Below are 23,329 nucleotides of genomic sequence, written 5' to 3' on the forward strand. Positions count from 1 at the left end.
ACACAACAGCGTGAGTGTGCCTGATGCTGAGCTGTGTGCTTGGCGGTGGCTGAGATGGCGAATGTTATGTCACAGTAAGAAGAAGCTACATGTCCTGTTTAAAAGGCCAGGACTTGCTTAGGGTTTCCTCCTCAGAGAAAGGGAGACTTAGGCGGAAACCTACCCGGCTGTGCGGAGGCATGGGGACACCCCTGGATCTGCCTCCGTCTGGGCCTGCGGGGCTCCTCCGAGGCCTGGTAGCCATAGCCCTGTTCTCACCCTAAGTGGCTTAGAACCCAGAGCTAAGAAGTCAACATAAAATGTGGCCCCACACTTCCGGGGAACCCAGCAGAAGCCAAGCCTCTGGGAAGGAACACGCTCTCAGCCCAGGCCGCCCAGGGCCAGCAGGTGAAGCTCAGGATGATGTGTGTGCCATGCACTGGGTATCGTGACACACCCACCCTGCACGGGGCTGCGTGTCTGGGAAAAGTCTGCGAGCAAGTCTCCGGGGTGAAATGGCAGCGGTGAGGACAGTGGGAAGACCGGCCCGTATTTAGCACAGACCCTCGCTGGGCCTTCTACTTAACTTTTCCGTGAATTCCCCCAATTTAACGCACACGACAGCTCTGGGCAGTAGGTGGGTCATTCTCCACGGCACAAACACGCCCGGCATTCCTTTGCGTAAACGAGGGAGCTGAGACGCAGGAGAGCCAGGAAAGCAGCCCAAGGCTCGTGATAACAACGTGCGGCCAGCGGTCGGCGTGAGCCTGGATGGGCCGTCGTCCACCCCGCACGCACTCTCCGTGCGGGTCCAGTCACGTCCCCGGTGGACACCGTCTCTCTCCTCTTTCGCGTCAGGTGCAGCTGCACAGCCAGCCAGCATCCCCGGGCCCTGAACCCTTCGCGGGTCCCCGGGAAGGAAGATCTTTTCTTCTCGGCTTTTTGATTGCGGGACTTCACTTTCCCCCCGATGGCGAGCAGCCTCCAGATGTGTAAACTGAGTTCTTACGAGGGCCACGTGAACTGGGGGCATCCCGACGCACGATGGGCCTTCACCCCGGGCCGGCTTCACGCTCTCTGACGAGCTACCCGGAGAAAGGAAGTCTGGAAGGGCTCATGAGAAAGAGAAGCAAGGCGGAGAATGCACGGCCCCACACCGAGCCAGTATCACTTCTGCCTTAACTTCCTTGAAGCTGAAGGGGAAGAAATTAGAAGCTGAACGAAAAGGTCACCTCCCTTCAAGCTGGAAAGACGTCTAGTTTCTAGAAGCGCCTCCAAAAATGGGAAGCCGGGTTTCCAGCGTAGTTTCCACTGGGTGCCGGTGAGGAAGGGGCTGCAGGGAGGGGGGCGGCCGCTGGCTGGGCGAGCAGTGGGGCGGAGCGTGCCTCCCGGGCTCGGTCCTGCTGCACAAACACCACGTGGGGCTCTGCTGGACGGCCGCCGGCCTGCCTGCTGTCCCGGGCTGACCCCGGGGAGCACTGCGCTTTCCCTCACTGACCTGGGGAATGTCTGTCCTCGTGAACGTTCACGCTGAGATCTGAGGTTTCGATTTCACCAAAACAAATACCGTGCTGGTCCACCCCTTCCGTGATTAATCCAAATAAACCAGGCTGGTTCCTGACAGCATCTCAAGGGTTTCCAGTGGACAAAAGCACGGTCCTGCCAGCCCCCAGAATGCAGAAGCGGGGAGCTGAGCGGATGGCCCCCGAGGCAACCGCCTCCCTGGGGTCCCCGAAGTTGGGGGAGGTTGCGGAAGTTGGGGGGGGGTTGCGGCATCTATCTAAGGCTGTGAAGTAATCATTTAAACTGGGTGAGGCCTACGGCACGTCACAGTTAGAAGGCAACATGCAAATCTCGCTATGAAGGGTCTGTCACCAAGGGAGGGAGCTCCTGGGGGCCCCAAACAACAAGAAGCTCCCTGCCCGAAGGATCTGGGAGGCAAGGACCCCCAGGGTTGGGTGGAGGTAAGGCCTGGTGGGGTAGGAACTTTCTAGAATGCGGTTTTCCCCTGGGCACTGTGGACATTCGGTGCCAGTTCACTCCCTGTGGGGCGGAGTGGCATCCCTGGTCCCACATCCTCGATGCCAAGAGCACCCCCGGTTGTGACAACCACAGATGTCCCCAGACACGGCCCTGTGTCGCCTGGGTGAGACTGGAACTCCTGACGCCTGAGCAAACAACTGTCCTTTGTTTCATCCCAAGGAGCAAACACTGCATCTCCTGGAACGGCCCCGGGCAGGTCGGAGGCGCCCGCCACGAAGTCCAGCTAACACTCCATTGAGCAGTAACACCGTACCCTATTTCTCCGTGTTCCCCTTGGCAAAGGTCCACGTGCAACCTCCAGAGGAAAACGTAGGCAAAAACCAGAGGGACAGGAGCGAGGAGGGCGCTGAGCTGAACACAGCACCTGCTCCCTGGGGTTCCAGGCCCCCCAAGGCCGGCGCCCTCTGAGCCTTAGGGTTGGGCTCACCCCTTAAGGGGTGTTCCTGATGGATCCGATTTGCAGAAACTCAGGTGGCTGCCCCCAGAAGCAGCCCATCGTGTCCTGGGGGAGCTGAGAGGAGTCCCATCGGTAACACGTGTGTCACAGAATCAGCGATCGGGAGCTGGGTTAAAAATAGAACATGAGAGGGGCGCCTGGGTGGCGCAGTCGGTTAAGCGTCCGACTTCGGCCAGGTCACGATCTCGCGCTCCGTGAGTTCGAGCCCCGCGCCGGGCTCTGGGCTGATGGCTCGGAGCCTGGAGCCTGTTTCCGATTCTGTGTCTCCCTCTCTCTCTGCCCCTCCCCCGTTCATGCTCTGTCTCTCTCCGTCTCCCCAAAATAAATAAATATTAAAAAAAAAAAAAAAAAAGCATGGGGCGCCTGGGTGGCGCAGTTGGTTAAGCGTCCGACTTCAGCCAGGTCACGATCTCGCGATCTTGCGGGATCTCGCGATCTCGCGGTCCGTGAGTTCGAGCCCCGCGTCAGGCTCTCGGCTGATGGCTCGGAGCCTGGAGCCTGCTTCTGATTCTGTTTCTCCCTCTCTCTCTCTGCCCCTCCCCCGTTCATGCTCTGTCTCTCTCTGTCCCAAAAAATAAATAAACGTTGAAAAAAAAAAAAAAAATAGAACATGAGACAAGTTTCGTACACGGAGCGGGTCTGACCCCCACCCACAATTCTGGGACTGCAGGGCCAGGGTCGGCGCCCAGAGCCGACGGGCAGTGAGGAGCACAGGTCCCCTCTCCGGCCCGGCTCCAGATGCCCTCGAGGTGAAAGCCTTGCAGGGTGTGAGAGCTATTCCGGCTCTTACTACTCGTAACAACATGGCCCTGCACGCCAGCCATCTGCTTCCGTGTGCGGGTGAAGACAGCGCAGACCGTCGCAACACTGGGTGGAGGGCCAGCCGGCGGCATTGGATTCATCGAGCGACCGTCCCCCCCACCACGGCAGAGGGGTCTGCCTTACCTAATTTAAAAACAAACTTTGTTAATGTTTATTTATTTTTTTTATTAAAAAAATTTTTTTTCAACGTTTATTCATTTTTGGGACAGAGAGAGACAGAGCATGAACGGGGGAGGGGCAGAGAGAGAGGGAGACACAGAACCGGAAACAGGCTCCAGGCTCCGAACCATCAGCCCAGAGCCCGACGCGGGGCTCGAACTCCCGGACCGCGAGATGGTGACCTGGCTGAAGTCGGACGCCCAACCGACTGCGCCACCCAGGCGCCCCAATGTTTATTTATTTTTGAAAGAGAGAGAGACAGGACAGACAGACAGACAAGCGGGGGAGGAGCAGAGAGCGACGGAGACCAAATCTGAAACAGGCTCCAGGTTTCCCAGCTGTCAGCACACAGCCCGACGTGGGGCTTGAACTCACGAACCGTGAGATGGTGACCTGAGCCAAAGTCAGATGCTTAACCCACCGAGCCACCCAGGCGCCCTTAATTTTAATCTTTTAAAGGACGTTAACTAGACGAGTGCTCTCCCAGCAGCTAAGGGGGCAGTGGGTCAGGTCGCTGAGGCCCAGCTCTGTGGCTCCCAGGCCGCGGGATCAGGGCAAGCTGAATCTGGACGGACTCCCTGGCTCCTCACCTATGAACCGAGAAGCGCAGCAGCACCGGCCTCAAAGGGAGACGAGACAAAGCGCTCCTGGAACCGTAATTCCAGTGATTCGGAACCGTTCTGGTCCCGGGACCCGTCCGTGCTCTTAGAAACACCTGTGGCTACACGTGTGACAGTGTGAGGTGAGGCGAGCGGGTCGTGCCACGGCTCTCACCAGCCGCAGATATGGGTGCGCGCACTTGCGCGCGGCCAGCTTCCCGGGGGCGGGGACGGGGGCGGTTTCCTGGCCCCGTCCCTACTGCCGGGCAGCAGAGACACCTGCCTGCAGCACAGCCCGGGCAGGAATCTGCCGGGGAAGAGAAGGGGCCGTGCGAGCCCCAGATGGCCCCAGCTCCCTCCAGGAGCTGCAGGGAGCACTGGGGAGACCTGCCTGCCGGGGAGGGAAGCCTGCCGGGCCCAGAGGCAGGATGTGCCCTGGCTTCCCTCCACCTGCCCCCTGCCCCCTCCGCAAGCAGACGCTGCCTCCCCCCTGCACGGGGAGCAGCTGCTGGCAGAAAAGAACGGTCCGTGCCGGCCCCCCTGAGCCAGCCCTGCAGCGGGTGGGCGGGCAGGCGCGGGGACACCCTGGGCTGGGCCTGGGGCAGCAGAGCAGGAGCCGCTACGCAATCCTAACAGCATGTGCTGCCTCCCCCGATGGTATTCTGGGAATCCAAATTAATCCCAGACGCCCGGCTGCCAGGCAGAAGCAGAAGCCGATCTCGGCCCGGGCAGCAGGCCACCCGTGTCCTCCTTTTTCTTAGATCAGAATTGCCTTTTATAGCCAGCTTGATGTCTAACAACCGGGAGGGGTCAAGGGCAAGACAAGGAACCACCAGAAACGTAGGGCAGGCAGGGAGCGACCAAATCGAGGCTGGGGCCCAGACCCTGGACACCGTGCAGCTGAGGGGCCGAGGGGTCGAGGGTCCAGGGAGCGGGGCCTGGGGGGGCGTCCTGCCTCGCGATCCGCATGGCTCTGGGAGGGTCGGCGAGCTGCCCACCGCCCTCCATTCCGAAGACAGAGGTGCCGTGCACAGAGCTGAGGTGCGAAGGCACATCTGTGTTCTTCCCACTCTGCCTGGCTGGAGGCGGCACGGTGGGGACCCTCCGGACGGACGGAGGAGCCCAGGAAGCCAACAGTCCCCGGCTGGGAATCGCAAACCCAGGACCGTGTTTCCAGGGCCCCGGGCGGAGACAGAACAAAACCGGGCAGGGTTCAGGCTGGTGGGCGATGGCTGAATCTGGACGCCAGCCCTCTGGGGAGCGCGAGCGGGCGAGGCCGTCAGCAGCCTCGGTGTTTGGGAGGATGACGTAAGTTGGCTTGTATCGCTGTGCACAGAGTCGGCGGTTTTTCGAAGGGCCCTGGGGCTGGGAGGGGCTTCGGTTTGTCTGGCCTGATCCAGGTCACAGGTGGGGGGTGGGGACTGAACACGACAGGCAGGGGCCCCTCTGTTCTGAGCAGCTGCTAGTTTTGTGGCCCGTGCCTCTGAGCAGTGGTGCGGACACCTTCCCCCACGCCCCCCACGCCACACGCGAGAGGAGCTGTGTCTCCCACGACCCACGTTCAGGAATGAAATGGGGCCTTTCGGGACGCTTTCCCCAAACAGGTATACGACGTTGGCGGGGAGAGCACCATCAGCTGTGGGTCCTGCCCCCCGAAACGGCAGGCCACGGGGTCCCAGGAGAGCAGCTGAGTTGTGGGGGTGAATGAGGTACAGCTGCTGAAATGTAACCCCCGCCCCCCCTTGTGCAGTCCGGATTCGTTTCCTGCAGCTACTGTAACAAATCACACTGATCTGCTGGCTTAAAACAGTGGAAGTGTATTTCTGCAGTTCTGGAGGCCAGAGTCCAAAACCGGTATCACTGGGCGGAGGTCACAGTGCCAGGGGGAGGCAGGGGGGTGCACTTTCTCTGGAGGCTCCGGGGAGGGTCCTTCCTATCTCCTGCAGCTCCTGGGGGCACCTGAGTGTCAAATCCCCTTCTGCCTTCTTTTTTTTTCATTTTTTTTTTTAACTTTTATTTATTATTGAGAGACAGAGAGAGACAGAGCACAAGATGGGAGGGGCCGAGAGACAGGGAGACCCAGAATCTGAAGCAGGTTCCAGGCTCGAGCTGTCAGCACAGAGCCCAACACGGGGCTCAAACTCACGAGCCGTGAGATCATGACCTGAGCCGAAGTCGGACACTCAACCGACTGAGCCCCCCCAGGGGCCCCCCTTCTGCCCTCTTATAAGGACAACCGACGGTTGCAATGAAGGCACATCAGGAAAATCCTCCATCTCAAAAGACTTAACTTAGTGACACCTGCAAAAGCATGATCCTATCGGGCGTGACTTTCGCGGGTTCTGGGGATTCAGGACCTGCTGTGTCCTGGGGCCTTTCTTGCCCAAGCACAAGTCTTTCCAGGGCACGCGTGTGTGCACAGAGGAAGGTTCCCGTGTCCAGCAGCCCGGAGCACCTGTGTGAGGCATGGGCTTTGGGAGCCGGGAAGGCAGTGCAGCTGAGGTTGTCCTTCTGGAAGGGAGGAGGCGAAGGCCCGTCTGGTGGATGAGAAAGCCCAGGACCAGACAGTGATGTGACACATTGTCGGTGTGCTGAAGGCCAACGTGTCGTCCGCGTTAAAGACATTCAACAGTAGCGGTATTTTTTTAACGGAGTTGGGAAATGAAATCCGCCTAGAGTCAGTTCCCATGGGGGCTGGCCTGGCCCCGGGAACCCCACCGGCAGCGCCCTCTTCCTGCCGCACTTAGGCTGCAGGCGAGAGGGCCTGGCGAGTGTGTAACCACCAAACACACGCAAGGGGCTTTCTGGGGAGCAGCCCCGGGGGACAGCAGAACGCAGAGCCGAGGCCCAACAGCTGCTCCTTCCTGGCCGGCAGCCAGAGAGCGCCCAGAAAGCTTGTGGGGTCCGACACGCCTCCTGGAGGGGCTCGCGGCTCAGGTGGCATTTGAGGAAAAAGGTCAAGCAGAGGCTGGCGGCTGCCCCTCCATGACACACGGTTTGGGCAAACCGCATGGGAGTCAGAAGGAGCTGCAGGTGGCGAGTGGGCGGAGCTGAGGAGGGGAAGTGCCGGGGAGGAGAAACCGAAACAGAGCAACATCTGATTCAGCAGAGGCCCTGCCCCACACCGAGCTGCCCTCAGAGGCTCGGGGACTGGGTGGCAGAGGCGGCCCGGCAGGCTTTCTGCACGCACACGCACTCGCGCACACACCCCGGGGGCGGGGGGGAGGGGGTAGCACACTAGGCTCCCCGAGGAACACAGCTCCCCCTGTATCCGAGAGAGGCGGCTGGCTCGCACACACCCCAGAGTCTCGAGGCCAAGGTGCTCCAGGCCTCCACCAGCGTCTCCTCCTGCAGAGGGCTGGAGGAGTCCAGATCCCTCCTGGGGTGAGCAGAAGTGCAGCACACGGTGGCCCTGGGGGCACCCAGCTCTGCGGTTCGCTGGCCCTGTGTCGGCCAGCACCCAGGCCACCATCAGATGCCTGCAGCCTGTGAACACAGCCGAAATCTGCGTGCCCGATCTAAAGCCATACTCCCTCCTGCCCACATTTTACAATTGAGGTGAGAGTTGTATACGATAAAACTAACCGTTGTAAAGTAAACATTTCAGTGGCATTGGGTGCATTCACAGTGTCCTGCAACCACCACCTCTACCAGTTCCAAACATTCCATCAGCCCGAAAAGGAAGCCACGTGCCTATCGGCCATCACCACTCCCCTAGCTCCCAGCCCCCACGAGCCCCCCTCCCGTCCGTGGATGAGCCTGTTCTGGACGTTTCACACACGCGGACTCACACCCCGCGTGGCCTCTCGTGTCGGGTTCCCTCCCTGAGCGTCGTGTGTTCGGGGTGCGTCTGCGGGGCGGCGGGGGCGGGCGCCTCGCTCCTGCTCGTGGCCGAGTGATGTTCTCACGTGTGGTGGACACACTGTGCGTATCCGTTCACCCACTGATGGATATATAGACCGTTTCCACGAATTGTGCAGCTGTGAACATCCGTGCATGTGTCTTTATTTGAGCATCTCTGCAATCGTTTTGTGCACATTCCTAGGGCTGGAACCGCGGGGTCACCGGGTTCCCTCTCCACCTCCGCCATCGCTGGCGTGCCCAGAGCAGGCCTCGCATCTTGCCCCGTGCGGCTGGCTTCCCCACAGCACAACCAGTCAGCATGCAGGTGCGCACAGCATCTGAAGGGCACGTGTGTGTCCTGAGGTGACGGGCAGTGGGCGCCCTGCAGGACAGCGATGAGACGCAGGCACAGAACGCGAGGGATGCCCAAAATCCAGCGATCAAGGCAAATCGTGTCAACGCTCTGTGATAAAAAATCAAAACGAAGGCACAAAACCCATGGTGGCTGAAATACCAACGTGTGAAATCGAGACAGAACTGGTAACAGTGCTGAGACAGTCATCCTGGAGCCTGAACCGAGAGGAGAAACCAGAGTGCCCCATCCTGTCTCGACTCAATTAACATTTTGAAATTTGGTTCACTGGATTTTCACATCGACTTTGCCTCATTCGTGGAAATAATAAACAGTGTTCTAGTAAAATGTTCTACTTTTACATAAAATCAAATTAGACCAAATTAGGATAAATAAGTTACCGTTAATACAAATTAATTCATTTTTATTCTACGTTAATGTGCTGTTTATCTTGATCCCAGAGGGTCTTGGTGCCACCCCAGCTCCTGCATGCAGGGCGAGTGCCCCTGGCCACACCCGGTGCGGCCCTGGGATGTGGGGTCCTGACGGATGGGGGGAGAGCCCAGCCCCACCGCTCACTGGCTGGGGCTACTCAGGCTCCCTTCAGGTGGCCCATGTCTGGGGCCCTGGTCGTGTGAGCATCTGGACGGTGGGATCCCGGTGCCCGTGAACACGAGTCGGACGGCCAGGACCAGGAAGGGGCCGGCACAGCCCCCAACGCCCTACAGGAAGTGAGGACCAGTTGTCTGCTGGTCCTGAGGTAGAGGGGAGTGCGTGGAGGCCGGCTGTCAGTTTTCTCAGCCCCGGTTTCCTTGTCCACAACACAGGGGTGTCCTGACCAAGCCTCCAGTGCTGCTGGGACAGCTTGTCAACGAGTGCCAGACCAGGCTCTGTCTCAGCCTCAGGGCCCACAGGACCAACTTCCCAAAGAGTGGGCTCAGGGCGGTGGGCCCCAGACTATTTGCAGCAGGATGCGCCACGCTGGGAGGATTAACGTCCCTCCAGACTCGTGAGGACACGGTCCTGGGGTGTGCGGAAGGGGAGGGGAGGCGGCTGTGGCCCCCGTACGGCCCACAGATCCCCTCGGGAGCTCTCCACCATGCTGCCACCTGTGACGCTCCAGGAAGCAGGTGGCACTTTGTTGGAAAAGGATCAGTTGTGCAGATGGCAGCAGGGGGCACTTTCTTCTGCCCCGGCCGTCCTGGGCTGGGTCTGCTCCGGCACCCCGCCCTCATCACCTCCTGGGGCCCGGGGGGATCCCGCTCCCAGAAAGAAAGCGGGAGGCACCACCGATGCTGGTTTCCAGGCTGGGACCCCACAGGGCAGTTGGGGTTAATCTGCGTCCCTATGACAAATGCATGCGTTGAAGCCCCAACACCCAGCACGTCATATGAGAAACTATTTGGAAATGGGGGTCACTGCAGGGGTACCTAGTTAAGGTGAGGTCATACCTGAGGAGGGTGGCCCTCATCCCACAATACTGGCATCTTTTTTAAAAGAGGCCATGTGGACGCAGACAGGCTGGGGAAGCCCCGTGAAAACGGGGCCGAGATGGGGTGATGCTTCTACAGGCCAAGGAGCGCCAAGATTGCAGTGATCCCCCCAGTGATGCTGGGAGAGCCTGGCCCGGTTCTCCCTGAGCAGGAACAGCCCTGTGACACCTTGATCTTGAACTTGTGGCTCCAGAGCTGGGAGAGAATGAACTTGCGCTGTTTCAGCACCCAGGTTACGGCAGCCTCCCGGGGAGACGATACCGGGCTGATACACTGGAACGACCACCCTAGAATGTCTGCTGGGAGCCGGCGGTGCCCTGTCCCCATCCCCACACCCTTGGAAACTCGCGTGGTTGGATCGATCAGACGACACGCAGGAAAAGCACGTGGCAAGGGTCTCGGCCTCAGGGGGCCTAGGAAACGCGACAAAGACCAGCTTTAACGTTTGCAAGGTGCTGACCCATTTCAGGAGGGGCTTGGACCGAGGTGCGTGGGGGCCACATTTCTCCGGGCTGCTGGGTTTCAGTGGGGCCCAGTGTGAGCACACCTGTCTCCTGAACACTCAGTTTGAGACTCTCGGTTCCCAGAAGGCAGCAAAGGGAAGACACTCAGAGCCAAAGCCAGGCGGGTGGCTGGCCCATGACCTCCCGGGACCCAGTGGCATTTCGAGCTGGTGTGAAAGCAATGCGGGGCGGGTCCCCTTTCCCTGCCGCCCCCGCCCAGACCCTTATGAAGCCACTGGGTTCCGTGATCTGGCCCCTGGCGAGACAGCCTCGAAAATGCAGTGGGAGATGGTGACTGAGAACCGGGATCACGAACGTCTCCCCCCAGACTGACTTAAGGGGACAGGAATTCGCCGGCTGGTGTCTAGACTGCGGTGTTTCTGGGATGCGGGAACCAGGAGCCAGAAATGCCAGCCTGTGGGGAGGGCTGTGCTGCCACCTGGTGGCCACAGCGGCACGGGGCCCCGCGGAGCGTCAGGTGACTCGGGAGTGGGATACGGTAAGGCCTTGTGAGGCCTGTGTGTGATGGGGAAGGCCGTGCACGATCTGCAGGGTGAGACCCCTGGGCTAGGGGCTCCACTGAGCCTTTAGCTCTGTAGCCTTCTGACAGCTGAGGTCCCGGGGTGCTGTGCACCCAGAAATAATACACGCTGAGTGGGGGCGACTCACAGATACAGGTTCACGAGTGTGAGTCCTTGGGGTCTATTCTGGGTCTAGCGTGAGCAGGACTGAACTCAACTGCTTTTCCCCAGATAAGGAATGGAGGGTCTTCCCGTCCTGCCACGGCTCAAATGGGGGCCGGTCACTCTTTCTGGGGTGTCCTGGGCACTGTGGGGGCTGGGCATCCCTGGCCCCCGACCCCTCGATGCCAAGAGCCCCCCTGCTCCCTGTCGTGACCACCACAGATGCCTCCACACGTGGCCCAGTGACCGCTGGGCACAGTCATTGTGGGTCAGAAACACTGGCATGGGTAATTATTTTTTTTTATTGGGAGCCAAATGTCCCTTCTTGGAGGCAGAAACCGTCCGGGTTGCTGACACCAGTGTCACCCGCAGAGGCAGCCCCTGGCCCTCCCCCCGTGAGGAACCTAAACCTCTGTCAGGGCTGGGTGGTGTTGGGGGCGCACAGGAATGAGGGCTGCAGGAAACCCCACCTGCTGGGCCACACGGCCCAAAACAGAGGTCTCTGTGCCTGGGACGGTAGGTCCCAGGGGCCAGGGTGTGGGGGCCAGTCTGTCCCAGGCTGCGTGTCCCCAGGAGGGCCAACCTCTCACCACAAAATTCTGCTTCTGGAATTTGCCTTAATGGTCCTTAGGCACAACCCTCTCGGCTCCCGGCTTCACCTGACTGCAGGGCCACGTGGGCGGCCCGTCTGCCTTTGGGGTCCCCTTCCTCCACACGGCGATACGGAAGGTTACGTTTTACAACTGCACCCTGGTAAGGAGGAACATAAACTAGGCTGGGTTTGTTATTAAATATTAATATGTGATTCATCTTTCGTTGACTGGTTTTAGAAGAAGTTCAAATGAACACATCTCCGTGGGCCCTGGGTGCTGGCCCCGCCTCCCGCCCAGACCGGCCCATCGAGGACACGCCAGCTCCTGGGTGTTTGCCTGGAAGGCTGGTGCTGCCCCGGACGCAGTCCCAGCCTGGGGTGCTCTTGCCCCCAGGGTCGTGGGGTGAAGTCTGTGGACATCCACGGCTGTCCCTGGCCTTGGTGGGTGGGAGCCAGGGATGCTGCTGAACGCCCCCCACCCCAGCGCCCAGGGACACCCCCCGGAGGGTGAATGCGCCATCCCAAGTGTCCTGTCTGTAGCACTGAGACCCTGGGCCACGCCAGTTAACTCACAGGCACATCTGGTGAGTCCTGTTGCCGTGAGGCGACTGAAGACCGGGGGCGGAAAGCTGCAGTCACAGTGGCTTCCGAGGACAAGGTCTGAGGACCACCCCCAGGGCTCCTCAGGAGGGGGAGGGAGCCTGACCCACACATTCGGTGGGAGCCACGCCTGGGAGCAGGCCCAGAGCTCCGGAGATGCAGGGAGGCGGGGAGGAGGTCTGCACTGCACATAAGCAGGGTCACAGGTCACAGGTCACCAATTACTCCCTGCCCAGCAGGTGGAGTGCAGGCGTGGGGGGGGGGGCACACAAGGTCCTGTGTGTGCTACAGTGCATCGTGACATGAAACTACCATCTTACACTTCAATTCAGTGGCATTTGTGAAACGCACACTTCTATCTACTTCCAGAACATTCCATCAGCCCAAAGAAGCCTCGTCCTCATCAGCCGTCACCCTTCTACCCCCCCTCCCCCAGCCCCCCGGCCCCCACGAGCCCCCTTCCTGTCCATGGATGACCCTGTTCGGGACTTTCACACACGTGGACTCACACCCCGTGTGGCCTCTCGTGTCCGGTTCCCTCCCTGAGTGTCGTGTGTTCGGGGTCTGTCTGCGGGGCGGCGGGGGGGGGCGCCTCGCTCCTGCTGTGGCCGAGGGACATGCGTGTGTGCGGTGGGCACGCTGTGGGTACGGATCACCTGTGGATGGACACTCGTACCACTCTCAGTTCACAGCTGTGCTGAGTCGTGCTGCTGTGCACACGCGTGTGCAAATTCCTGTTCGTGCACATTTTCCATCGCTCTGGGTGCGTACCCGGGAACGGAACTTGCTGGATCATGTGGTAGCCCTGCGTCTAGTTTAAGGAGGGGCCGCCACACTGTCCTCCAAGGCGGCCATCCCCCTCCCGCGGTGCATTCGTTCACGGCCAAGGTGTACCTCCTTGTTTCACCGTGGCACAAGGATTCGCTAAGATGTGTGCCCAGGGCACCTGCCACGCGCCTGGCATCGTGGAGTCCCTCCCCACCCTGCATCCCTACAGGGCGCCCCACGCAGGGCCAGGCAGCAGCAAGGCCCGCCAGGCCTCCTGGGCAGATGGTGAAGGGCCACCGCCACCACGGCGCATTCCCGGCGGGTCTTTGTCCCTGCAGGCAGGGGCCCTGCTGACGTTCTTAGCTGCGGGGCCCCCAGAGCCAGCTCAGGGCCTGACCTGAGCTGACACAGCACAACAGGGGTGTTCCTGGGCCAAAGACTAGTGGCCAGACCCCCCACGCTGAAGAAAGGGAGCTGGACAGAGCACAGGCCTTGGGGCTGCTGGCCTGGCACTGAGCCTCGGTTTCCCCAGCTGGTGTCACAGGGTAAGCCCAGCCTGCCTTGCTGGTTGTGAGGATGACTGTAAGAGAAAATGTGTTGTAACTCGGAAGGTTCTGGCAAGGGTGAACCTCTGACAGGTGGCCTACCCAACGTTTGAGCACCAAGGAAACGAGGTGTTCCAAGCCCGTATGCATAAGGGCAGGGTCACCCCCGCCCCCCCACTGCGCTGCTGACATGATCATGGTGGGTTGGTCTCTGTGGGGGTGTCCCGGGCGCTGTGGGGCCCTGAGCAGCATCCTTGGCCCCCCACTCCCTCAAAGTCCACAGTCTCCACAACCACACACGTCTCCAAACATGGCCCGTGTCCCCTGGGGCAGGATGGCCCCAGATGAGCCCCTCTGCATTAGGGGTTCCATCAACCCACAAGGGACTTTATGTCCCACAATCCTCTAACGCCAATTCTAAAGCTTGAAAGTCTGTCTCAAACACAAGTCCAAGTCGCCATGTGGCAGGGTCACCGTGGGTCCCTCTAAGAAACCGTCTGACACAGAGGTAGGCAAACCCTGGCTCTGGGCCTCCTGTCCTTGTAAATAAAGTTTTATTGGCACACGGCCCATTCATTTACAAGGGCACAACCAATAGGTCTCGACAGACAAAGTCTGGCCCATCAAGCCGAAAATATTCACTATCTGGCCCTTTACGGAAAAGGTTCGTGACCCCCGGTCTAGGCAAAGCTGGACGGACCTAATGTTCTAGACAGGGCAGATAGACACACACAAATAATGATGTAATATAGAAACAATTTCACTCGGTGGCACCGGGGGAATGCAGGGCAGTTCAGAAGGACCGCGTGCAGAGTGGGAGGGAGGCAGCGTCCAAGACGGGCCGGGGAAAAGAGGTCTGGCTGGAGGGGAGGGGGGGTCTCGGAGCAAAGACCCTAAAGAACAGGGGCAGCTGGGGGCTGTTTGGAGGGAAGGTGGCCGCACAGATGTCTGGGGAGGGGGAGGGTGCGTCGAGGCCAAAGAGGCTGACAGACCGAGGCTCTGGTCCTCGGGAGACCAGGAAGGGGGCACCCAGCCGCGGAAGTCACGTGATCTGACGAAGCTCCCTCTGCCTGCCCAGCCCGCTGCGCGGGCCTTTCTCTCCTCCGCGTGACACAGCCCTGCCGGAGGCCCGGAAGCCAGACCTGCCACCACTTCTGGACACTGGGCTGGCTTCTGCGAAGCCAGGTCCTGACCTCTCAGCCGGCCTCCAGCCCCACCCAGAGCTTGCTGGAAACGAGCTTCCTGGAAGCCCCAGGCACGGGGCCACACAGCCCGCTGACACCCTGCCAGGCTGCTGCAGGACCCTTGGCTGCCGCCGAAGGGCCCGTGGGAAGTGTCGCGGTGTCGGTGCCCTCCCCCCACCCCTGCCTGCAGAGGACAGCAGCTCCCCGTGCCCACGGGCTGTGCAGGAGCTCAGGCCCGCGTTCCTGTGGACAGGGGGTGCACTGCGTCCCCGTGACCGGCCGCCACCCGCCACACAGCGGAGGGGACCCCTGCCAACATCCTCGCATCATCCCGTGACATCAGAGGTCAGAATCTCAGGGCTGCAGGAGTCCAGACACGGCACTGGGCTGGGCTGTTCTCTGGGGAAGTGACCTGGCGCTCGGGGACTGAGCGGCAGCCCTGGGTCCCACCCCTCGATCCCAGGAACCCCCCAGGGCACGATGGCCACAGATATCTCCAGACACCTCCCAGTCCCCTGGAGGCACACCCCCGCCACCATGAGGCCCCCCACCCCTGCCTCAGTCCGGTGATAGAAATGACTTGGGAGGCCGCTGGTCCGACCCTGCGTTCAGTGCCCCGTGTGGGCACCTGCGTGTTTGGGGATTACAGTGAGGAGCCTGTGGAGGTGGGGCTCCTGGGCTCACGTTTCTGGTTGCCTGATCCCTGGAAAGTGCAGTTCACAGCCTTCTACTTCCCGGCCAAGAATCTGGCCGAGGATCCCGGGTCTGGCCTGCTCCCAGCAGGTGCTGGGAGGGACCCAGCTGTACCCAGAGGGTGGGCTCTGTCTTCCACACGGCCGCTTGTCAAAGAGCCTGGACTAGGGTGGCTCTCAGTGGGGCTGTCCCCAGGGGACACGGGATGATGTCTGGGGCACCTGTGGTTGTCACACTGGGGGGCTCCTGGCATCAAGTGGGTGGGGGTCAGGGACACCGCTCGGCCCCCACAGCGCCCAGGACGTCCCTGAATATACGCAGTGCGGAGGGCGACAGACCCTGCATTAAGTATTTGGCAAAAATGGAGTCTGATCCCTGGTCACACTGGACGCCAGAGTAAGTCCTCAGGGTCACGCGGTACAAGCCAGGGTGACCCCGGCCTCGATAAGTCACCCCTCTGCTCCCCCTGCTCAGGTCGTGCGCTGCGTGTGCACATCAGCGACACGCTGGCTGGGAAGGGCGAGGAAGGTGAAGCCTACGGCGGCCAGGCAGAGGCTCCGTGGGACAGGGCAGGGCTGGACTGACCCCATGTTTCTGTCACCGGCAACGGGGTGAAGCAGATCTCCAGAGGGTATTTCCCAGCCTTCTGGTCAGTTCGGCACAGCACACACACGCGGGAGGCAGGGAAAAAAGCGTGGACAGGCGCCAAGGCCAGCAGCTTGGGCCTGCTGCAGGAGGGGGACCCGAGGAGGACGCACACATGGCCAGAGGGCCCTACAGACGGAGGGGCCTGGAGCCCAGCCACCCCACCAGAGAGCCCGCCCCTCCGGCCTGCACCGTGGGGTTGACACGGCTGCCCTGGCCGGGGCCCCGCACTCGGACGGCCCACCCTGTCCTAACACCCCTCTCCCCGCCCCCAATCTCCCCCCGGTCTGTGATCGGCCCCGTGGCTGAGCCCCACCAAGTGCTCCGGGGACGCCTGGGCAGGTGGGGTGTGGCACCGGGGGCATCTGAATTTCCGAGCGGAGAGCGACCTGGAGTCCCTCCGGAGTTCAAGCCCGGCTGAACTGCTGTCCTCGGGGGCGACCCTGGCCCCACCCCCTCAATGCCAGGAGCCCCCCAGCTGTGACAACCACAGATGTCCCCAGATACCGTCCAGTGTCCCCTGGGCCAGAGCTGCCTTTAGTTGGAAAATGCTGGCCTGGACCAGGAACTGGGCTCCTCCAGGGAGGGTGAGTTGACCCACGGTGGGGGGCTAAGCCTGCACTTGCCTCTGCGGCCCCCACCCTGCCTCGGGGTTGGGAGCCTCGGCCCCTGCGTCAGCCAGGTCGGCGTGGGACCAGCCCAGACGAGGGGCTCATCCCCCCTTCTGCCTCCGACGCTCCTGCCCATCCCGCGGGGTTGGCGTGGACGTCCCCTCTCCAGAGACCTCCCTGGACCCCCGGCTGCAGAGTCTGTCTTCCCGGCCCCTCATCGCCAGTCGCCAGCACATCTCCCAGGTCGGGTAATGACGACCGACCGTCCGCAGCGCGTGACAGCCGTTGGGTCAGGACTCGCTGACTCGCCTGGTCGTTCACCTCTTTCCCTGCCCAGCTCCTGCCTGTTCACCCCGACGCCTGGTCCCCAAGGCGGAGACCCCCCTCCTCCGACTGCAGACCGCAGCCCCCAACCTCACTTTCCTTCCTTCCGGACATGTTTTAAATGGAGTTTCAGTTGGAATATTTGGGATTTACAGAAAACTGGCAGAGACAGAAGAGAGAGCTCCGTCCGCCCTCCAACCAGCACCCCTCGTGGGAGCACCCTTCCTCCCAGGGCGTCTGTCACAGTGATGTGGCCACGCCTGACAAGCGTGACCATCCTGTCTCCGTGGTGTCCTCGGCTCTGCCCCAGTCCCTCGGGTTTTCCTTGCTACCTTCTCAGCAAATCTGAGTGACTTTTCACTTAAAAAGTGTCATTTAGCATTTTTTATTGTTGTTTCTAAGTCAATTTATAAAACTTAAATATCTTCTCAGTTTTAACTTTGAGTCCACTGACTTGATGAAAGAACGCGCACGAGGGATGCCTGGGGGCTCAGCTGGCTGGGTGTGACTCTTGGTTTCGGCTCAGGTCATGACCCCAGGGTCGGGGGATCGAGGCCCACATCAGGCTCCTCGCTGAGTACAGAGCCTGCTTGAGATTCTCTCTTTCTCTCTCTCTCTCCCTCTGCCTCTCTCCCTCACTTACTCGCTCTCTCAAAAAATAAAAAGAAATAAGTAAATAAAAATAGAACCTGTAAGAAACAAAAACTCTTTGGAGTCCTCAGGACCCGGATTTGAGAACTTCTGTCCTAAAGCAGGGTCAGAAGACCAGGACCCTCCATGCGGTTCTGCACACAGAGTCTTTTTTTTTTTTTTTTTTAGGTTTATTATTTTTGAGAGAGAGAGAGACAGACAGAGACAGAGTGTGAGTGGGGGAGGGGCAGAGAGAGACGGAGACACAGAATCTGAAGCAGCTCCAGGCTCCGAGCTGTCAGCACAGAGCCCGACGCGGGGCTCGAACCCACGAACCGCGAGATCGTGACCTGAGCCGAAGTCGGACGCTCAACCGACTGAGCCACCCAGGTGCCCCTTGCTCACAAAGTCTTAATGGCATGTGGCCACATCAACCTGTTGTCTCTGGCAGCTTCCGTGCTGCAAGGGCAATGCTGAGTTGTTACAACGGAGACTTTCCAGCCTACAAAGGTTAAAAATACTTAAGGCATAGCCCTCCCCAGAAAAAGGTGGCCACCCTCGGTCTAGATTACAGCAAGTCTGTACTGGTGCTTATACACAGCAGGTCCACGCCTTACCAGAGCGCAGGCCCTCGCAGATGCTGGAATATCGTCAAGGTACTCATCACGTAACATCTCTTAAGGCAAACGCCACTGTGGAAAATATTGACCCGTGAGCAGGAGCAAGGCGCCCACCCCCGCTGCCCCGCGGACAGCCCCTAACACACGATGCTCAGGAGGGAACCAGACACGAGAGGCTACACGGGGTGTGAGTACACATGTGTGAAAGGTCCAGAACAGACTCATCCACGGACGGAAGGGGGTTGGGGGGCTGGGGGTGATGGGGGGTTGGGGGTGATAGTTGATGGGGATGGGGTTGCTTTTTGGGCTGATGGAATTAAATAATGCAATGGTTAAACAAGCATGTAAATGTACTAAAACACACTGAAATATGCTTTAAAAGGGTGAATTGTGTGGTGAGTGGATTATATCTCAACAAAGCTGTTATCAAAACATTTTTTAACCCATAGAATTAAGAAAACAGCCAATAGGCCTGTACTTTGGCTCCCGCTGCCCTGTGTCCCCTCCACGCACCAGGTCTGGCCCCCGCTGCCCTCCCCCCACTGCTATCCGCGCCACAGACACACTTTCGGCCCTCACCCCAACCCAGAGCAGGTCCACCCCAAGGGGACACTCAGCCATGAGAACAACAGGACAGAAAAGGGAAAAAAGTCAAAATCGTTCTCTATCCAAGCAAATTAGGAAGATCTCGGGCAAGAATGCAACATCTCCAAGCCAAAGAGCAAAAGAGAAGATTTCCAGGAACATCCCATCCCAGCTGTGGGAGGGCTCCCTGGGCCACGGTGGCAGCCACCTTCCTCATGCCATCGGCACCCCTGGCTGAAAGCTGGAGCTGCACACAGAAGCAGCCCGCGGGTGGGAGTGCCGGCCGCGCTCGGGCTGTTCTGTGCCCCTGGGCCCACCCTCCCAGCTGGGTTTCCGCCTTCCTTTAAACAGGGGTGAAAGATGGGGTGAAGGCCCCCCTGCTGGCAGAGGGCCCCAAAGGTCGGAGCGTAGCTCGGCTAAGTGACTTGCAAACAGAGGCCCATCTATGTGGCTTTGACCAGCTCTGGGGCCACTTCCTGGGGCAACCCACTTCCCTCGGGCACAGCCTCCCTTACTGAGGACAGAGTCCAACCCCCTTCCCATGGTGCACTGAATAACGACCCCCCCAGACTCATGCCCACGGGAGCCTCAGAAGGTGCCTGACACGAACCGAATTGTGTCCCCCAGGTTCCTATGTTGAAGCCCTAACCCCCAGTGTGATCATGGTTGGAGATGGGGCCTTTAAGAGGTGATCAATTTAAACGAGGTTACAAGGGCGGCCCCGGTCTGCACAGAACGACGGCCCTGCGGGGACACGGCGAGGTCAGAATCTGCACACCCAGGAGAGCGGCCTCAGCAGGACCCAGCCCTGACGACAGCCTGGTCTCTGACCTCCCGCCTCTAGAACGCTGAGGACGGACACTTCACTGTTTAGCTGCCCCCTCGGTGGACTTGGTTAGAGCAGCTGGAGCTCTGGGGACCTTATCTGAACTGGGCGAAGTCTCTGCAGGTGTGACTGGTTCGATTAACATGGGACCATGCAGGAACATGGGCGAGTAGTCTCTGCAGGTGTGACTGGTTCGATTAACATGGGACCATGCAGGATCAGGGTGGGCCCCCACCTGGGGGGTCTGGTGTCCTTATCGAAGAGAGACACGCAGGGAGAGGCAGGCGCTGCGGGGACAGGCCACGGGCTGCTGGGCCCCCAGGAACTGGAGGAGGCAGGGAGGAACCGTCCCCTGGAACCTCTGGAGGAAGCTTGGCCCCACCACACTGTGACCTCAGCCATATGGCCCCGGAACGTGGGAGAACAAAATTCTGCGTTTTAAAAAAAAATGTTTACTTTTTTTTTTTTTTAATTTTTTTTTCAACGTTTATTTATTTCTGGGACAGAGAGAGACAGAGCATGAACGGGGGAGGGGCAGAGAGAGGGGAGACACAGAATCGGAAACAGGCTCCAGGCTCCGAGCCATCAGCCCAGAGCCTGACGCGGGCTCGAACTCACGGACCGCGAGATCGTGACCTGGCTGAAGTCGGACGCTTAACCGACTGCGCACCCAGGCGCCCCAAAAATGTTTACTTTTGAAAGAGAGTAGAGGGGGAGAGAGAGAATCCCAAGCGGGCTCCACCCGGAACTGATATCAAGAGTCAGATGCTCAACCGAATGCTCCCAAAATTCTGTGGTTTTAAGCCCCCTGGTTTGTGGTCTTTTGTCACAGTGGCCCCAGGACACTGGCACGCCTCTCTGGTCTCCCCCCAACCCACGCCGACTGCATAGGAGGAGCCAGCTCAACCCACCGCGTCTTCAAGAAACCACTCGGAGTATCTGTGCGTGCCCTCACCCTCCCTTGGCCGCGGAAGCACCCCCACTCCCCTAGGTGGCTGCCACCTGGTGCCTTTTCCGGATCGCTTTTCAAAAACATTTTGTTGTAATTTTGATGGGCTGTATCAGTCCCTTCTGGATGCCATCGCAGAACGCCACGGACAAGGCGCCTTAAGCCGCAGGCCTCACTTCTCACTTCAGGAGCCTGGAAGTATGAGATCACGGCTCCGGGCAGGGTCCCTGGTAAGGGTGAGCTTCCTCGCGGGCAGACTCCTCGCTGGGCCCACCGCGGGGCCCCACCCTCAGGACCTCACCCGACAGCATCACCTCCCCCCCCACCCCCCTGCTCAGGGCGTCCACGTACGAATTCGGGGGATGCAAACACTGGGTCCCTGACGTGGGGGTACATTATCATCATCAACGCCCACTACGCGCAGGCCAGGCCCCGGGCCGGCGCGGTGGGCAGGTCCCCTGTGGCTCCACCCCCTGGCAGGTGAGCTGATGTGGTGCCCTGCGCACACGGGCCTGTGGGCCTGGCACTCCCCTGCCCCACTTTGTGCTTTGCAGGGGTGCACCTCCCCCTGCCGGAACTCAGCCAGCAACTCTGCCTGGAAGGAGACGGAGCGTGTCCCGGAGAGACCCCGACGCCGGCCATGGTGGTCGCTTCCAGGCAGGGTGGCCGAGAGCACAAGGGGAGGGGGACGCCATTCTCCTCCTGTGTCATTTGCACCTTGGGAATTTTTATTCCAGGGCACGCTTATTTGTGCAAAAAGCCTGTATTTCCTCCGAGGCTGTGTGGGTCCAAGTGGGGGTGGTGAGGGAGAAGTCACATCTTGGATTCCACAGCTCAGAAGGGGCTCCCCTGTGTCCTGGGGGGCAGACCCGTGACTGGGGTGACGTGTCAAACCAAAACGGAAAGGTATTTTCCCCAAAAGAATTCCAAGCAGGGACTCAAACAGGTAGTTTCACCCCCACGTTCATAGCAGCGCGATTCACAGCAGCCACGAAAAGGGTGGAGAAACCGTGTCCATCCGCGGGTGAAGGACAAACGCGGTGTGTCCATCCACATGCTGAAGTAGGATCCAGTCTCAGGAAGGAAGGACGTCCTGCCACCTGCCACCGCGTGGACGGACCCGGACGCCACTGTGTGCGGTGACAGAAGCCAGACACAGAAGGACACGTCCCGCGTGACCCCATCACAGGGGCTCCCCAGAGGAGTCCTGTCCACAGAGCCAGAGAATAGACGGTGGAGCCAGGGGTGGGGCAGGGGGGGGAGTCCCTGCTTCATGGGGACAGGGTCTCGGTCTGGGGAGATGGAAAGTTCGGAGATGGACGCGGGATGGGGGAGGCTGCACGACAGTGTGAGTGTGCCTGATGCCGCTGAGCTGTGCACTTAGACATGGTTAGGATCATGAATTTTTTGTAAAGTTTGCTCCTTTATTTTGAGAGAGAGAGAGAGAGAGAGAGTGCTTCAGTGCTCATGAGGCCGTCTCTGTCCCGAGTTCTCATGTGTGGCACAATGTGGCCTGTGCACAAACGTGGCAGCCCTGGTGGCCTCGTGGTGCAGGTGACTGTCCCCAGCCGCCCCCTCTGCTGGGCTCCCTCCAGGAGCAAGCCGGTCTTCGGGGAAGCGTGCACAGACCAGCTCTGGCAACCTTCCCTGGTAGGTGCCAGGAAGGGGGTGCAGGTGGCGGGCAAGGAACCGCAGTCCCTCCCTCCCAGCGTCCCAGGTGTTCACCTGGAATGCAGAGGCCCGCCCCGAGGACAGGAAAACAAGGCCAGCTCGGGACACACAGCTGCCGCCTGCGGCCGTTCCTGGGGGATGCGGGCCGGGCCCGCGGAAGGGGGACTCCATTCGCTGCTTTCCCAGGGGCGTGGGCTCCCGGCCAGGGGCACGTTCTGTCCCCGTGGTTCTGACACTTCCTTCTCGCCCGGCCAGAGGGAAGGGCGCTGGGACAGGAGCAGGGGTCCAGGCTCACCGCCAACCGGCCGAAGGGTGGGGGGGCCTCTCACGCAGCCCCGGCGTTTCCCGGATACCGGAGAAGCTGGAGGGAGGAGGGGGGCAGGGCCCAAAGACGCAGGGCTGGGGAGTAACCCCAATGGCCGCAGGCGGAAGGGACAACTGCCCATGCACCCAGGCCTGGGGAGCTGCGCCCTCACGGACTCCCTGCAACAACCCGGGGCGTCAGGGTGGAAGCCAGTTTCACGAAGGGCAGGTGAGGGCTGAGCTCCCCGGGCCTGGCTCCGAGGCCCACTCCCAGCCCCAAGCTGGCCTGGCCAGCAGCACCGTGGAAACAGCCCTAAAGCCCCCGGGACCTCTGCCCGCCATCGCCAGGGTGACTGGGCACCCTCACCTCTGCACCTCAATTTCCTAATCTGGAAAACATGGTCAGTCCGTCGTTGCCACGGTGGGCCTGGAACCCTCTGCCCTTGGCCTCCCTGCCCTCTCCCTCAGCCTGTGCCGTCGGTCCTGGCAGCGGCCTCAGCCCGTGCCCCTGGAGGGTCCCCCTGCATCCAGTCAGCTCCAGGGCCTTATCAACCTCAACTCGGACCTCACTTCCTCCAGGAAGGCCTCCTTGAATACCTGCTCTCACTCCAAGGCAGTATTGTCAGCCATCAGCTCTCTCACCTGGGGTCTCACCCAGGGCAGTCCTGCCCCAGGGGACACCGAGTGAGGCAGGGACATCTGTAGCTGCCACGACGGGGGGACCTCCTGGCGTCGAGTGGATGGGGTCCTGGATGCTGCTACCCCACTCCCCAGTGCCCCGCTGGCTCCACCCCATGGCACCAGGACACAGAGGGGACACAGAGGGCCTGGTTAACGGTTTGCCAGGTAT

At 60.4% G+C, this 23,329-nt stretch overlaps 1 protein-coding gene and 1 long non-coding RNA gene across 2 annotated transcripts in view; one reads left to right on the plus strand and one right to left on the minus strand.

Annotated features, from left to right (window-relative positions):
* GNG7 (G protein subunit gamma 7) overlaps positions 1-23,329 on the minus strand; it is a 95,169-nt gene that overhangs the window by 58,854 nt on the left and 12,986 nt on the right. The gene's annotated exons all lie outside the window — the stretch shown is intronic.
* On the plus strand, positions 14,991-17,283 carry LOC115528540. The gene is made up of 2 exons (XR_003973288.1): positions 14,991-16,814; positions 17,051-17,283. It is a non-coding gene; the product is annotated as an uncharacterized LOC115528540 (long non-coding RNA).

Source organism: Lynx canadensis, chromosome A2, assembly GCF_007474595.2.
Source record: "Lynx canadensis isolate LIC74 chromosome A2, mLynCan4.pri.v2, whole genome shotgun sequence".
Lineage (NCBI taxonomy): Eukaryota > Metazoa > Chordata > Mammalia > Carnivora > Felidae > Lynx > Lynx canadensis.